This window comes from Rhinolophus ferrumequinum, chromosome 19 (genome assembly GCF_004115265.2).
Source record: "Rhinolophus ferrumequinum isolate MPI-CBG mRhiFer1 chromosome 19, mRhiFer1_v1.p, whole genome shotgun sequence".
NCBI classification, from domain to species: Eukaryota; Metazoa; Chordata; class Mammalia; order Chiroptera; family Rhinolophidae; genus Rhinolophus; species Rhinolophus ferrumequinum.
The window spans coordinates 48,522,764-48,539,707 of NC_046302.1; the positions used below are offsets into that span (position 1 = coordinate 48,522,764).

Genomic DNA, 16,944 nt, shown 5'->3' on the forward strand with positions numbered 1-16,944 from the left:
TCAGTCAACTCCACTGGACAGCAATACACAGAGGAGAAAGGAAAGGAACAAATGGTTGTCAAATCATCAAATATTTATTTATATTTTTGTTTGTTACAGGCTTTGAGTGAACACCTTAATGAGGACAAAGTTGTAATAACTGGCCTAAATTAGGCTGGAAGTTGTTGATGGCTTTTGATAATCCACAACATTTTTTTTCTATTATTATTAGAGTGATGTAAGAATAGAGGCCAGTGTTTTCCCAGGTGATTTTGTTATGTGAATCATCAGTCTTTTCACGCTCTTTCATTAACATGCTTAACTTGCTTAATATAGACAAATAATGTTGATCAGCAAACGATTCAATAGTTATAATCCCAAGGCATAAATTGACATTTGATAAATTCTTGAGAAAATGTGTACCTGGAAATGGGACTCAGAAATGATGATCATTATGTATTTTTGATTTATTTTATATCTTATTCAATCCAAAAAGCAAAAATTAATTCCTGTGTTACAAGACTGTCAATTGTACTATTAATATGGCCATGCATTTTTTTTTTCATTTCTACTCTAGAATGTTACTATTAAGTACCTAACACTTCGTCCTGCAGATGAAAATTGTAATTGTCAGAGGGAAAGTTGAAACCCACTTTTTTTTTCACATTAAATCTTACTTTTAAAAAGCACTGATGTTTCAACCCAGATACAATCATCTGTCAGTTAAGTCTCTAAACAAATAAAGGCATTGCATCCCTTGCCCTTTTTACAAATAATGGAATTGTTTAAATTTCTGTGTCATCAAAAAAGTACTTTAAAAAAGTCTGTATTATAAATTAGAGCAGTTACACATCTTTGATGATCAAGTTCTTTTCCATTGCATAAAAATACAATCTAGCTCCAGGTATTCTTTTAAAGCATATGCTATTTTTTCACAGTACATGGATTTCAAGGAGTGTGGATATAGCCTGGCAAGTAAGTTGAAATTTTGTGAGAAGAAATGGGAATTAAATGGGAGTTATTATTAGCTAAGAGAGTGGGCTTTTGAGTGTTACCTGTCAAGCGCTACAGACTGTCAAACAAATCTTGCTTATTTTATGATTACTAATCGTTAACATTATTTTGATAGAAGCGTATCAGCAATCTTTGTCTTACTTATGTGTTTAAAACAATAATTTTGTTATTAAATACAAATTTAACATAGTGTTAGGTTGTAGAGTTGATGTAGAGGACTACTAATGGAATATAATTCTTATGTCAATATATCAAATCTTTCAGTTTCTACATAATTCCTTTATAAACTTTCTGTAATACTGTTTCATGTATAGGAATTTTTTTTTAATTTCACTTTTTTGTGTGTGATTTTTGTTTTCAGTATATTTAAAAAGAGAGATGCTTCTAAACCTGTAGTCCCTTTAGGATTTATTTTTTATAAATTATTATTCATTGTTTACAGCAGTGAAACTTAATCAAAAGCAGTTTTCCTATAGGAAAAAATTGCACAAAGAATAATCTACTATATGTCTACTGGGTCTAAATATTCATGGGAATTCGTTTTTAGTACACTGCATGCTTTGCAAATCTCACCTTTTTGTAATTTATACAGTCTTTTCTTATGTACAATTTTTCATGTAGGATTTAATTCTTTATGGAAAAAACTGCAATAAAACATTCTTATCTGTCAAACATAAACACTTAGAAGTGCTTGAATGTTGTATCAATGCTTAAAAATTAAACCAAAGTAATCTTGGTACGGTCTTAACAAAAGCAATCTGGAATGCACAGGAAAATAGCTTACTTTATTTTAAGAAAAATCCATTACAACTGGAAACAATTAATATTACTAAGCTTATAAAATCTAAACTACGAAAGTTAGCCATAAATCATTTTCTGATTGCTTCATGTTTTCTCTATATAACTGTAAGTACCTTGATTTTATGAATTATAGTTTGTATTACCCTTCCCCCCTCCCACATTAGGCAGAACAGTAAAAGATATTTACGAATGACTTGTTTGTTCACTTAGATGTTTGGTTTAATGGTTTTATGGAAGAGGACCTCAGGACTTTCTATTTTCAAATATTAATTTTTAGAGAAGTTATCTTTGGTCTTTAGATTCAAACAGAAATCTATAAATTCTACTTTCACCATATAAAGCCATTTTTTTTGTTAAAAATAATAGTATCTACAGCATGACCCTATGTTATAATGATTGAATAAAATAATACATGTGAGATACTAGAACAGTGCCTGGGCCACAGTATGTGCTAAGAAAGTGTTACTTAGTATGATTACATAACTTCTTTAAACCTGTTTCTTTATCTACTTACTGGGGAAAATGCCCTAATGTTGTTGGATTATTGTGAGGATTAAAATGTGTGCAAGTCCTGACCACTGTGCTGTACACCTAAAGCTGAAGCTGAATATTGCATGTCAACTATAATTTCATATATGTGTAGTCACGGGACATGGACCACAACATAGGGAACAGAAACAATGGAATTGTAATAGATATATATAATGTCAGAGGGGCAATAGATTGGGGGTGGGGGTTTATCACTTTATGAGGTGTGAAATGTCTAGCTATGATATTGTTTTATACACCTGAAACTAATTTTAAAAAAAGGAAGTTAAAAAAAGAAATGTGTGCAAGGCACTTAGAGCTCTTAATATAGAGTAGACATTGTTATATATAGCTAAATGTTAATAGCAGGATCTTACTATGTAGTAGGCATTGTTATTTATAGTTAAAGACGATAAGTCTTAACTAGTACTAAATTCCGAATCCTGTACACTAAACTGATATAAAACTAACAATCGAGAATTATATCATGTGCTCTCTATGTGGTTATAAATAATTATAAATAATCACATAATTTCAGTAGAATTAGTGTTTCTCTCCAGTTAAAACTACCCACCAGAGATCACATGTGAATTTAAATAAGAATTTCATAACTTTACTAACCATTGTCACCCTAATAAACTTTAATTTTAAAAAAAAGAATTTCAATCATTATGAATTCCTTGGAGGCATTATTTGATTACAGATAAAATCAGTAAGTTCATATTACCAGTATGTTTTAATAATCACAAAATATTTTCTTCTTTCAATTTATATAAGGGACAAAGAAGAAAACAATCTGTTTATATTTTTCAATCAACTGAGAAAGACGTCAAAAAAGATGCTTACAGGGAAAATTTATCAACTAACTTATCAAATGCTTCTGCTTCAGGTATGGATGTCATTAGCAAAAGTTGATTTATCCGTTAAAAAAATTCTGTCGTCTACATATTTATTGAAGCAATTATAATTTCCTTAAGATCTGATCCTTTGACTTACTTTTAAAAAACAATTACCAGCTCGTTTTTGTACAAGGCAATCAAATAAGGTCTGTCTGGGACACCATGAAGGGTGGATTATCAATGGCATTAATCTAAAATGGTTTATTTTTGGTGAAAATTGTTATCCAATGGGATTTTAAAAGAAGGTGATGAAAAGGACTTGGACAAATGCTACTGCACTTGCTTTCTGTCCCGCCTTTTTAATATCTTTAATTTCCAGTGATTAAAACTCTATTCCATGGTCATTTTCTTTGGCGTTCTAGTTATTGATCTTGCTGTTTATTTTTCCTCTAGATTTAACAAAATGTTTTCTGCTACAAGTGGTAAACATTCTTCTGCAATACTTCAAATAAACCTCTGATGGGAAGAGTACAATACTGCACTTTCATCATCCTCATCAACTTCTTGACGGTTTGGATGGATTTAACTTAGAGCTGTCTGATCTCTGACTCTGGAGCAGTTACTGGTTGATTGCACAGACACCTCAAAATACGGTGTTAAAACAGGTGATTTTCAAATTGGTGTGCCTAAACTAAAGAGTTAATAAATAACTTTGAGTTTACATTTCTGTTGAAAAATGGTTCATTTTTATTCATTTAAATTATTTATTCAGTATATTTTAAAATTGGTGTGATCATATATAATTTGCTGACTAATTAACAAAAAAATAAATTAAATGATTTTGGTTTGGGGAGCTATCCCAATGACAACTAAATGTACAATTTTTATTTACCTTTTTTATTTATTTCATTTGATCATATTCATTATTGATGCTCAGTTGATTACCTTTCTACATCAATAAAATATATAGCACTAAAATTATATGTATGTATAATTATATATACATCCTAAATTTTAGGAACTGTTTTCTGATTAAATTAACTGCATTGTGACCTGATTCTTAACCACTTAAAGCAATGATACTTCCAGGAGCAAATGATGCTTAAATAGGCTCGATGGACCCCTCTTCCTAAAATTTTAAACATACACTAATATATTGGAAAGAACATAATCTTTAAAAAGAGACAAAAAAATGAATACAAATACAGCCTGTATCCATGAGTTTATTATTCATTTTTATTATGTGATCTTGGAAAATATTTTATGAAGTATTTCAATAATTATAAATTATTTGTATATGATCCCCTGCCTTGTATTTGATAGACATCAAATAAATGGACACTTATAATAATGAATTATTGACATCCCATAAACTTTAAACCTCACAAATATTTTATCTTTAAACCAAACTGATCAACCATGCCAACAAACAAAAATGACTTATATTTGAGGATGCTCATTGTCGCATTAATTTTAATAAAAAACAGAAGGATCCTTATTTTGACATTTATCTTATGTAAACTATGGATATCGTTTGAGAGGATTACATTTAAAGTCCTAGGATAGTCATAAGGAATTTCTCGTATAATTTCAATTATTTAAAAAGCTACACAACAAAATAATATGCTCAATATGATTTTAATTATATGTAATTATATTTTAAATTTTGTGTGAAACTGTTTAAATGTACACACACATAAAACTACCTATTTATAATAAATACATTCTTCAGTTATATCTTGCAAATATATTTATTATAAATCGAAAGGTAAATACCTAGATAATCTGTATGTACGCATAGAAAAATACTGTTCTGTATATAATGTTCTCTATTCTATGCACTTCTATAACCTGTAGTATATTTCCAACCAAAAAAAATACTAAATAAGACAAAAAGAAAGCCTCATAAGATTCCAAAATGAAAGGCATATTTAAAAACCCAAATTCGACCACACAAAGTTAACGTGAAGTTGATACAAGTTTTAGTTAGAAGTAAAAAAAGCAAGAGAAAGTTCTAAAAAATAGTGGGGCTGTTGGGAAGTACTGTTGATAGATGCAGATCAAATTCTTTTTCCTTCCCTTAAGTAGCTTTGCAAATGTAGACTGACTCTCTAGGGCCCCAGCCTCTATGTTTGCATTTCCTGATATCAAGTGCAGAGGAAAAAAGCAAAGATGCTCAGAAAGTGAAAAGTCAATAATAAAAAGGAAGACTTTGCTAACACAGTCACAACTTCCAAACATTACATTCCATCCGATTTAATGAACACTTATGAGCCTCTATTCCCATATGGGAGTGCTCAGAGTTGGGGGCTTTGAAAACGTGGGTAACTTACTAGAGGGACAAAGAGTCCACCAAGAGTTATGATGCACGTCATCTTTAAGGTATATTTTAAAAGAAATGCAAAGAACAATCTATCTTGCAGCTCAGAAGAGGACTATTAATTTACATGGAGTTGAATATTGATTGTTCGATTTGACAAGTAATGCTCGATGATTCTTTATAAATATAAATCTTGAGGGGAAAAAAAACATTGTAAGAGGAACCTGATATTTTTTCCAAAAAATATATAAGCACCTTTTGAGTGAAAATTATTTAATCTTCTAGGTGGTCCCTCCCCCATTCATTGAAGTAGTTATGCTTACCTCATCCTTGGTTTTTCTACTTGAGACACAGGATGGGATCCCCACCATTGAGCAGCTTTCTCAACTCAAGGTCTTCTCCTAAACTACTATTCACAACTGTAATGATCCTTTTTCACTCTTTGTCAGAACACACACTTGAGGTCTTCCCTGATAGATCAGCCCTTCTAAGAGTGCCTCCCAGCTCTGCTCATTGCCTTGAGTCCCTTAGGATGGTCTTGTAGCACGCTGATCTTTCCCTTTGAAATGCTTTTCACAACTGTAATTAAACACATTTGTGTCATTGTTTGGTTGATATCTTTTTCTTAGTCAGGAAGATCTATGTGGTAGCAGCTATGCTCACCTGTTTCTACATAGGACAGTTGCTCAGTAATGTTCACTAAATGAAATAATTACTTGAGTTATGTTTGATCCATGAATACCTGTTAACTGAGAAGCTGCTATCAAATTTAACCACTTTTTAGCCCTGAGTTTTCATCTTGGCCCATTCACCATTTTGTCTTTTTTCCAGGACATCTTCGCTTTTGAAACCAGCTCTCCAGTGGGCTGGATGTGGTTGCACTTGCAGCGGAATGGTTGACAGCCACTGCAAATAGCAAAATGTGAGTACCCTTCTGGGACGAAGGAATGTGAGACTATGTAAGCGAGAGTGCAGATGTCGATTGTGGAAGTTACATTTTGCTGGATATGATGTTTGCTGTATCAAAACCACAAATTTGTACCCTGAGAGAAATGCAAAAAAGCTTCTACCTGTTCCCTGGGTGACATATTTGTGGTTTACCTCGTCCTTTGGACAGTCTCTAGAAACTTTCAGGATCTGAATTCCCTGGTAAGTAGTACCATCACTTGGTTAGGCTGAATTATTAGTACGCTGACTAGGAGTCCAGTTCTAGGATTAGAATCATTTCAGCAGGACACAGAAGAGCCCACAGTGCATAGCAGTCTAAAAGACACTCAAGTGTATGAACTTTTCCTGAATATAAATTAGAACCTCAATCTGATAGAAGGTGAAGAAAGGAATCTTTTAAGAAAAGTTATATCCAATTCCAGCATGATTCTTTTAAAGTCTTGACCTTTGTCACAGTAAAACTTTTGGTCATACGAAAATTAGATACACAGCTGCAGTGTTTTAAAGTCAAGTTAATTTTACGGCAATAATTTTCATCGTTAAAAGGGATCGGGAAGTGATTAGAAAGGAAATTGAAAGAAACAGTCTGTGTCAGATGTTAATATAATTTAACTAGCAATCAAATGAGAGAGCTAGTAGAAATTTAAACTTTAAAACCAAGAACTAAACATTTATGAGGAGAGACTGCTTTGCTATGTGGAAAAATGAAGTTTATTTTAACTGTTTGGTTATCACTGGGATTTTAATGATGCATAGTTCATAGCAGTAATCAGCATTTTATAGATGGGAAATGCAAATAGAAATGGCCTACATAGTTTATAGCTATTTTAAATTTTTATTGCCTGACGATGGCCCTTCATTTAAACATGCATAGAGCAATACTTTACTTTTAAAAAACTATATCTTATAAGACAATATGATGTATTCTGTATGTTATATAAATTGTTACATAAAAATCAATTTATAAATCTTACTCCATTGTTTGGAATCCCATTGTTATGAGACTTAATTATCCTCTGTGTGAGGAACCTATTGATTCTTGGTTTAAACAGAGAAATAGCAAAAAGAACACATGGGCGATGCAAAGAGAAAGGATTTGAGAGGGGTTCTTTAACTTTGAAGTTTCCTCATTTTTAATGGTTGGATATCTTTTGCCATAATTTGAGAGTGTGGGAAAGAATGTGATGTGGAAATAAAGAGAACCAGATTCAAGTCCTAATTCTACCGCTCTAAGGTGCCGTGAAGTTCAGTGAGTCTCTGTTGTCTGAAAATAACAATGCCTACTCCATGGAACTGAAATAGGATCAAAAAGTTAGTGTGTGTAGAAGCTGAAATTGAAAGGGCACATTCTGGCAGAAATGAGCCTTGTTGAAATAGAAGTGTGTATGGCATGCTTCTTACTTTGTTCCTCTTAGAACTAGAATCTTCATTCAAATAGGCAATGGTTTTTCTTAGTGTGGGTCTTTGTTTATGTTACTACCTTATTAGGGCATGCCATCTCAAGGGGCTGGGCTGAGGAAGAAGGAAGGGTGTCAGGACAGGGCAGAAGGGTGATGTGGGAGCTATTACAGACCCCTTTAGTATAACAAGAGGGTTGCCCTCTGTAAGTGACTGCTTCTAAGGTCAGTCCATCTGTAGGGAGGAAGGGGAAGGATTTATGCCCAACCAGGTCTCCTATGGCCAAAGAATTGCACTGTGGTATGTTAACTTCCTCATACACAATGCTTGGGCACCCTTGGGACTTTGAGCTAATTCCATCACTTATGGTGTCTAGCCAAACGGAAGCCCCCAGGTTGGAGGTCAATGACTGCAGTGTAGGTGGGGGGTAATTTTCTGTCAGGTTGTGGGTGTGTCTGAGTGAAAGATCATGGTGGTGGCTGGACCTGAATGCTATCCGGAGGCCTTAGAGACAGAGCAAGCTGAGGGCATCTGAAGTGGCACATAAATGGTACCTGATACCATTTACATAAGAACACTTAAAGAAGTCCTTAAGAAATTTTCTGAGGACAAATAAAAAGGTTTCTTGAAAATAACTGAACCCACTCACTCTTTGATTTCAGAACCCATTGTAAATACGTCATTGTTTGTTATATATGGTATATATAGAGAAAAGCTCACAGCCTCCTTTCTATTTCCAATTTCTTCTTTCTGTGAAACCAACTCTGACCACACAGTGTGACCTAGAGAAGAGTCCCCATAGTGGTCCTCTCTGAATTCCTTTCCATAGCTCCCACCTTGTTCTTCTCTTGATCCATCTACTTGCTTCAAGCTGTTATTGAAAATATAGGCTTTTAGTCTTTTTTGGTTGTTTGCTAAAGCACACTCTTAACGTAGAAAACATTTATCAATAAATTTTTAGAAAAGGCTTTTTCTACCTCTTTCATGTTCTGCAAAACATTGTCTGTAGCTCTACACATGTGTCTATATAACTTGCCCACTGGGAAGTCAGACAATTAAGTTCGTGAGCTTTCCACAATGCGCTTACATGGCTTATATGTTTTCATGATACTAAGTGGGCAGTTTCTGGTTCTAGCAGTATTGTGTGTGTGTTGAGGAGATGGGAGCTGCTTTCAAATTTACTTTTGTTGGAAAAGAAATCCTCAGCTACTGCACAAAACAATGGAAGCCATGTGATTTTCTTTGTAGAAATAATTTACTCATAATCTGGGAGAAGCAATTTGAGCGTATAAAATTTAACTATTTCTTGGATAATCTACTATAAAATACAAAAATCTGCATAATCTTATCTCACACATGATTTTATTTATCTTCTTTCATATAATCCACAGAATTTCTGTATATGTATTATAGATTAACATATGAAATAGCCCCAGTATTTACTGTGGAGACAATCCTTCTCAAGAAAATGTATGAAATTATTGCCTAGGAAGAAACAGAAGCAGATGGAATATTTTCACCTGGTAAGAAAAAGCAAGAAATCATTTCTAGAAGCTAAATGAAATATATATTAGGAAGACATTCAGAATATATATCAACGAATACTATTCTTTTTGAGAGATAAATGTTCATAAGCCTTTGTGTTGGTTATAATTACAAAGCTTCCAGAAATCTAAAAGTTATGAATTGTGTTATTTGATCTTTCCCTCAACACTTTTAAGGAAGGATATTTTAAAAATAACATCAGTGGTTTGGCACCACTTTTCTTTTAGAAAACTATCAAATTATCAAGACATTTCTGATTTTTGAAATTAGGTTAACAGTTACTATTTCTCTTCCATAGGTGGGAGTATATCAAACCTCCATGGCATATTAGTAGACCATTATAAACAATATCCAGCAATAAAAACAAAGGGCATGACTGCATTGCCATGCATTGTGTTATTTGTTTTGGAACAAGAAAGTATCACGCATAGATTTTTCCAAATTTTAAGAATCTCTTAAGATAAACTGATAAAGTAATTGAAAGACTGAGAACAGTGCCTTCATCTTTACGTTAAATATATTCAGTCATCTCTGTCTTTATTTACATATTGATATTGGAAAGTGAAAAAAACAACTTTCTAGTCAATATAGGCTCTATAGATTAGCAATACACATAAGTCAGGATTAAAAGTTAATTTCAACATATGAGAAACTAACAGAAAAAATAGGATTAAAATATAAAACATTCTTCTATCTTTACCAAAAAAATCAAGCCATAAAAATTTTACAGATGTACTGGTTCTCTTTAATATTCAATGAAGAGAAAAATAATGTGATCAATATGTATTTTTTGGGGGGCGGCCGGATGGCTCAGTTGTTTAGAGTGCAAGCTCTGAACAACAGGGTTGCCAATTTGATTCCCACATGGGCCAGTGAACTGCGCCCTCCACAACTAGATTGAAGGACAACAACTTGGAGCTGATGGGCCCTGGAGAAACACACTGAACATACTGTTCCCCAGTATTCCCCAATTAAAAAAAAAAAAAAAATATATATATATATATATATATATATATATATATGTATATATATATATGTATGTATGTATATAAAAGAATATATATATATATAATAAAAAAGATATATATAGTTGTTGTTGTTGTTGTTATTGCTTTTTTTCCACTTAGGACCAAACGAATGAGTTGAAAAGACAGCTCCAGTTTTATAGACTAAGTCGTCAACCAAGTGTTTCTGATACTGACAATGGCGTCACTGATGTCTCCTTTGGTTTTAATGTTCCAATTTTGTTCACAGCAACAAAACTTCTTTAAAAAGAAATCAATTCATTCCTCTAATAAATCTGGTCACGTTTTCCTTTTCTACCACACAATGTTTGTGATCTTAAAGTGTAATAGTAGTCCTAGTTTGAGAATTCTATCTAAAAGTACCTGGAAACACTGGATTTTCTTTGAAGTATCCCTGTGTTTGTAATATGCTTCCACTGCCAAGCTCAAAATGGTGTTTTATATGCATATTATCAAGTTGGAGACCTCTGCTGCGTATTTTATGTAATTTACTATAAAACTTAATATAACAAGATGCTTATTTACAATATCATTTTGATCATTTGACATATACTTTTTAAATATAATGAGTAAATAAACTGAAATTCCATGATACACATTTTTTAAAAATCACTTCCTATTTAACTTGTGTATTCTCCATGGAAATGAAAGCATGGTTAGGACTTTAAATTTCTATATTCTGTTTCTATCTATCTATCATCTCTATCTATTTATCTATCTGTCTATCTATCTATCTATCTATCTATCTATCTATCTATCTATCTATCTATGTATCTATGTATGTATGTAAGTATGCATGTATATATGTATGTATGTATGTATGTATGTATGTATGTATGTATCTATCTATCTATCTATCTATCTATCTATCTATCTATCTATCTATCTATGTATCTATGTATCTATCTTGTCTTTCCTGGCAACTAAAAATAACCCAGACCAAGTTTATCTTTTGAACTGCTACTATCTTACTGATATTTGCATTAGGAAGAATGATACAAGGAAATAGCAGTTATTTTGACGGCAAGAAATCAAAGTTTAAAGTCAGAATTAAGAATTGTAGACATCAAAATCACTGCATTTCTCTAGGCCTTGCTCTTGAAAAAAACAAAAAACAAAAAAAAACTGTAATGCAAGAATCACAGCTTTTCTGAATGGTAAGGATTTACCTGGAGGATGTTAGCACTACAAGTGTAAATGACATGACTTAATGTATGTACAGAGAACTAAAATATTAATATTCCCACTGCTTGTGAAGCATTGTGTTCTGTGACAGTGCCTTCCAGAAAGAGGTGTTATAACCTTCTTCATTTCAACAAAGGTCACAGTGACGATCTGGAAATATGCCTTGAGATCTGTACTTGTGCATATATGAGTACACATACAAATGCGTAAACCTATTCAAAGTATGTGTATATGCCCCCAAATGCACTAGTGTAAATGATGATTCAATGCAGAAAAATTAATGCCTTTCTTATTTTCATTTTTGCTCACGGGTCATTTTTCAGTAAAAATAGCTGCAGCAATCCTTGGTATTGGAACTGATAATGTAGTTGAAGTGAAATGTGATGAAAGGTATGTTTCTTAATATATTCTCAATATATTTTAATAAAAATTAAAATAAAAACACATGTAATAAAGATGTTTTTAAGAGTTGTCTATGCAAAAATGTTCTACGCTTCATAGATTAAAATCCTGTTTTCCTATTATTTCAACTTTTAGCAAGAATACTCTCCCAGATTAGTTTCAATAAATTTTAACTAAAAGTTATTGTGAAAGAAGCACCAAATTTATACTATTCTATTGTTAAAATTCCTTTACTAAAGTAATCTCATAGAAGTGGGATTGCTACCCGTTTCCTATTTTAAGTATGTTGAATTATCAATATATTGATGCTTCGACATAAAGAATTCAACTGCATTAGAAGTCTAAAAAGTGAAAATATATTTCCATATGTCTTGAATCTTACTTCTCAGAACTAAACAATATTATAAATATTACGTATATTCTGGAAGATCATTTTCATGCATATCAATTCTGTGTGGTATCTGTAACTTGCTTTCTTAATTTTCATTTGCCTTTCAAACATTTTTGAGTTAATTGACAGCCTTATTATATATTACATGAAAGCTAAATATTATGAATAATTTTATACTTGAAAATTATGATAGACAAAAATGGTGTTTCGTTGTTTAAAGCAATGGAAATCTTCTAATGTACCGACCAGCTAATTGTACTCGTATATTATCATGAATATACTCTTTGCTCTTTGCTCATTTTTTATTGGTAGTTTGTTATCTCTTATTGGCTTGTAAGAAATTTTTACATATTTAGAAATTTTGAAATATAAAATATATGAATATAAACTATCTTACAAATACATTTTATAAATGTCTTATTCAATACAGTGTTTATCTCAAGCTGTTTGATTTTCTATGTATATATAGTCCTTGCACATTTCCTGACAATCCCTCTCCCGGATATCTTACATCTTTTTTACTATTATGAATAGGATATATTATATTATTCACAATGATTAGTTTTTAACAATAGAAACATAATTTACTTTTGTAATCACTCAATTGTTCAACATTCTTATTTTCAAGTTTTTCAATAAACAATTTTAGGTATTTCAGGTGTACAACCATATATACTCCAATTAAGTTTTTCCCTATTTTACTGTCTATCTATTCGTGTCTATCTATCTGTCTATTTATCTATGTATCTAATCTATTTAACGAATAGATTATTTCTTTAGGAAAAAAATACTGCAATATTTATGGTGGTGAGCATCCTTACCTTATTCCTGACTTTAACAGGAATGTGTCTAGTGAATCATCAATAGGCATGGAAGGTTTTCATCTGATAGCTGTAGAGAATAGAAAAATATTGACTATTTTTTGTTTCCTCAGAAATTTTTGTGAAGAAACATGAGGCCACCTGAATTCATGTCACCCAATTTCCCCTCCTCCTCAACTTGGATACCTGATTTTTCTACCTTGATGTCAAGAGGTCTTAATAATTAAAGTTTAGTAACAAGAAAGAAAGAAAGAGAGAGAGAGAGAGAGAGAGAGAGAGAGAGAGAGAGAGAGAGAGAGAGAGAGAGAGAGAGAAAGAAAGAAAGAAAGAAAGAAAGAAAGAAAGAAAGAAAGAAAGAAAGAAAGAAAGAAGGAGAGAAGGAAAGAAGGAAGGAAGGAAGGAAGGAAGGAAGGAAGGAAGGAAGAAAGGAAAGAAAGAAAGAAGGAAAAAGAAAGAAGAGAGGAAGAAAGAGAGGAAGGAAGGAAGGAAAGATAGAAGAAAAGATGGAAGGAAGGAAGGGAGAAAGAGGGGAAGGGAGGGAAGATAAGAAAGATAATCATTTTGTATCTTTCTCAGAAAGACCAGAATCTTCTGATTAGTAAATAATGCAAATTTTAAGATGACTGAGTAGTATATTAAGCATTCTTTAACTAAAACAATGTGATAATTAATATCAGTTTTAGGGAACTGAACATTTACCTAATGCGTGTTTATACAGCTATAAATAACTGGGAGTTACTAAAAATGAATTTTTAAAAAATCTTGCACATCGTTTGTTCTTCTAATTGGTAGAATTGGTATGTTTATTCAATCATAATAAGTCAGTGTGGATTTGTATTTTTAAGGGGAAAGATGATTCCAGCTGAGTTACAGAAAAATACATTACAAACTAAAAGAAAGGTGTGTTGTACAGTTTCATATTTAACGTGCAAATGCATCTGTATTATTTTTTTACTTATTTTCATTAGTGGAAAACAACTAATAAGATTTTATCGATTATTTTACCTCTAAAAGAAGTAAAATAATCCCTAAATGTAGAAAGTTTTAAAATAATGTTAAAGTGAAATAATTAGGAAATGTTGCAGTATATTTTAATAATTTTGTTTTAGTTAAATATCAAAAGAAAAGTTACCAGGATATTTCTTAACTAAAGGAATTTGGTCATCTCTAATTTTGTGGTGTTCTTTTCCGAAAATAAATTCACAGAGTCGTAATAATAAATGAAACTCAGAAGCAGTGATATTAGTTTATTGTATGATGAAGCTTCTTTCTCCAATCCTGTAAGTACCTGTAAGTACCTGAAATTGTCAGGTACTTAATGTCCTTAATCAGAGTTATCCAACTTCCTGATGTACAGAAATGTGATGGTTAAGTAACAATATTAGCATTCCTCCGGGCTTCATGAGATTGTAAGAATGATTCAGCTTTTGTCATCACCTGGCCCAAACTCCTTTTTGTGTCATTACCACAGTGGGCAGCAGTGTTTGGGGCCTTTGACCTTCTCCGTGATGCACAGATATTCGTGACACACACAGACTCTGGATGCATGTGGACGTAAGTCACATCCGTTAGTCTGGCTCCTAATTTCCCTTAAAAATATATGTCCTATGTACACTCCTTAACATCTCTGAATTGGCATTACAGACAAGAACATTTCTCCGTCATTTAATTTTTGTAATGAATAAATATAGAGAAAGAATAGTCTTATTTACGTAAAAACTTTTTCATGGACTTAATACAGTATCATGGAAAGAAATACATATGTATCAAGTGATTTTAAAAAGTCAAAACCTCTATCAATATTCAACCAAAAATGTAGAAAATCAAGTTGAAGGGATAGTTAAACCCGATTTGAAATCAAATGATTTTCTCCAATATATGTTACTTAATTAATACCTGTTAAGGAAATCAAAACTTTTGATGCTATTAATTTAGTACGATAACTTTGGGTAAAAAATTCTTTGGCTTTAATTAGAGTTGGACAAATTTAAAGTTATATTGTATGTAGAGATTTTAATTACTATTGCCAAATTTGATGCCAACTTTTTTTTATCTTGTCTCTGAAAATTATACAGAAGGTATCTGTTTGAATTAATTAGGAACCGAAAACTTAATTGTGTCATGAATAGACAATGAGAATTCATAGGAGGAGATTTTAAAATGCATTATTCTTAAAAGTAGGATAATTATAGCCAAGTTTATAATTATCTAGCATAGCAATTAAATCTTCATCAACTTCGGAAATAAATTTAACTTCAGAAAAAGTAGTCAATGCTATTTAAAGAGAAATCATATAAGAACACATGTTCTTTGTATCTGTTGTAGGCAGCGTGGGGAGGTAGATTGCTGCTGTCTAGAAAACATGCCTATAAACTCAGTGGCATTGAAAGGTGAGACCTGGGCCACTGCTTGTGAAAGCAAAAGAACCTGTTTAGGCTTCTCTTCCGCTAATTAGAGCTGTTTTGTCCCCGTGAGCCAAGTCTGTGACCTGGAATCCACATAAACTCATGGGTATCCCCCTTCAGTGCTCTGCTATCCTGATTCAGGAAAAAGTAAGTGATTTCTATGTTTAAGTAGTGACATGCTGGATGTCTTGGTAATGACTAGATTCACTGTGAATGTTTAAAACCAAAATAATGATGGCCTCACTGAATTAACATAGTGCAATATAATTTTCCCTACTGAGGAAAACTGACCGTCACCCTTGATCTCTCAGTGGCAGCCACTGGGTACAAAATCGAATGATTATAGAGCTCAGGTAATAAGTAACTCTGTGTAGACAAGATCTGGGGTGAGACGATGGACACAATGAGGTCTGTAGAAAACCTGATCATTCATGTCTCACTTATTAAAAACACACGAACAAACAAACCCTCTCTTCCGGGGTCACATCTGGCCTACTGACCAATTTGTCATCTCAGAGTGTAGGGCCAAAATTAGGACGCATTTTAAGTGTGGATAACTATGAGTAACTGTCATATAGTTTTAGCGTAGAAAGTACAAATCGATGGTTGTATGAAATTCTTTTCCACTTATATGTATGTATTTTATTTCCATCATGAGTAAATATGATGCTATATAACCCTACGATCTCCTACAAGGAGAGATACAATTATAAAGTTCAACTTGAGAATTCGTGTGTCTTGTTCGTTGTCAGAGACGCAAACACATTTTATGTAGCTATCATTTACAGCTTAGTTTCTGTTCTCTCTTGCAAGCATTCCAAAGGGTTTGGGTACAAACATAAAGCGGCTGTCTTCTTATTATTAACTTCCTTAGCTGGCCCTCCTGCTTACTCTTGAGTACTTCGTGCCCGTGTCATCATCCTCTCCTCTCGTCTGAGAGAATCTTTATTCTCTTCCAGGTCAGGTCGTTCTCATCAACTCTGGCTGGAACCATTAGCTCCGCTTCAGATTTTAAGATCCTTTGGCCTATGACAGTGACGTCCCTCCACTATTCCATCAATAACATGGCAGCTGCCGTGTGTTGGAAGCCTGCAGGTTAGCAGGCTAATCCTTCCTCTCCACTGATGTGTGACCAGCACCCAGAAATTATAATGTGGCGGTACTCGTTGTTTTTTTTTTTTTTTTTAAGAAGTTTTGAGTTTGTTCTCTGTCCCCTGTGCTAACAGGTCTATATTCAACTTTCAGATTTCTGACACCTTTATGTTTAGGACTCAAATGCAAATTTTCTGCAGTCTCCCCTGATTTCTTCATCCATAATGAATATGTTGAAATAGTACATTTTA

At 32.7% G+C, this 16,944-nt stretch overlaps 1 pseudogene; it reads left to right on the forward strand.

Annotated features, from left to right (window-relative positions):
- Nucleotides 1-920: 920 nt before the first annotated feature.
- LOC117011692 (glutamate decarboxylase 1-like) overlaps nt 921-16,944 on the forward strand; it is a 41,426-nt pseudogene continuing 25,402 nt past the window's right edge.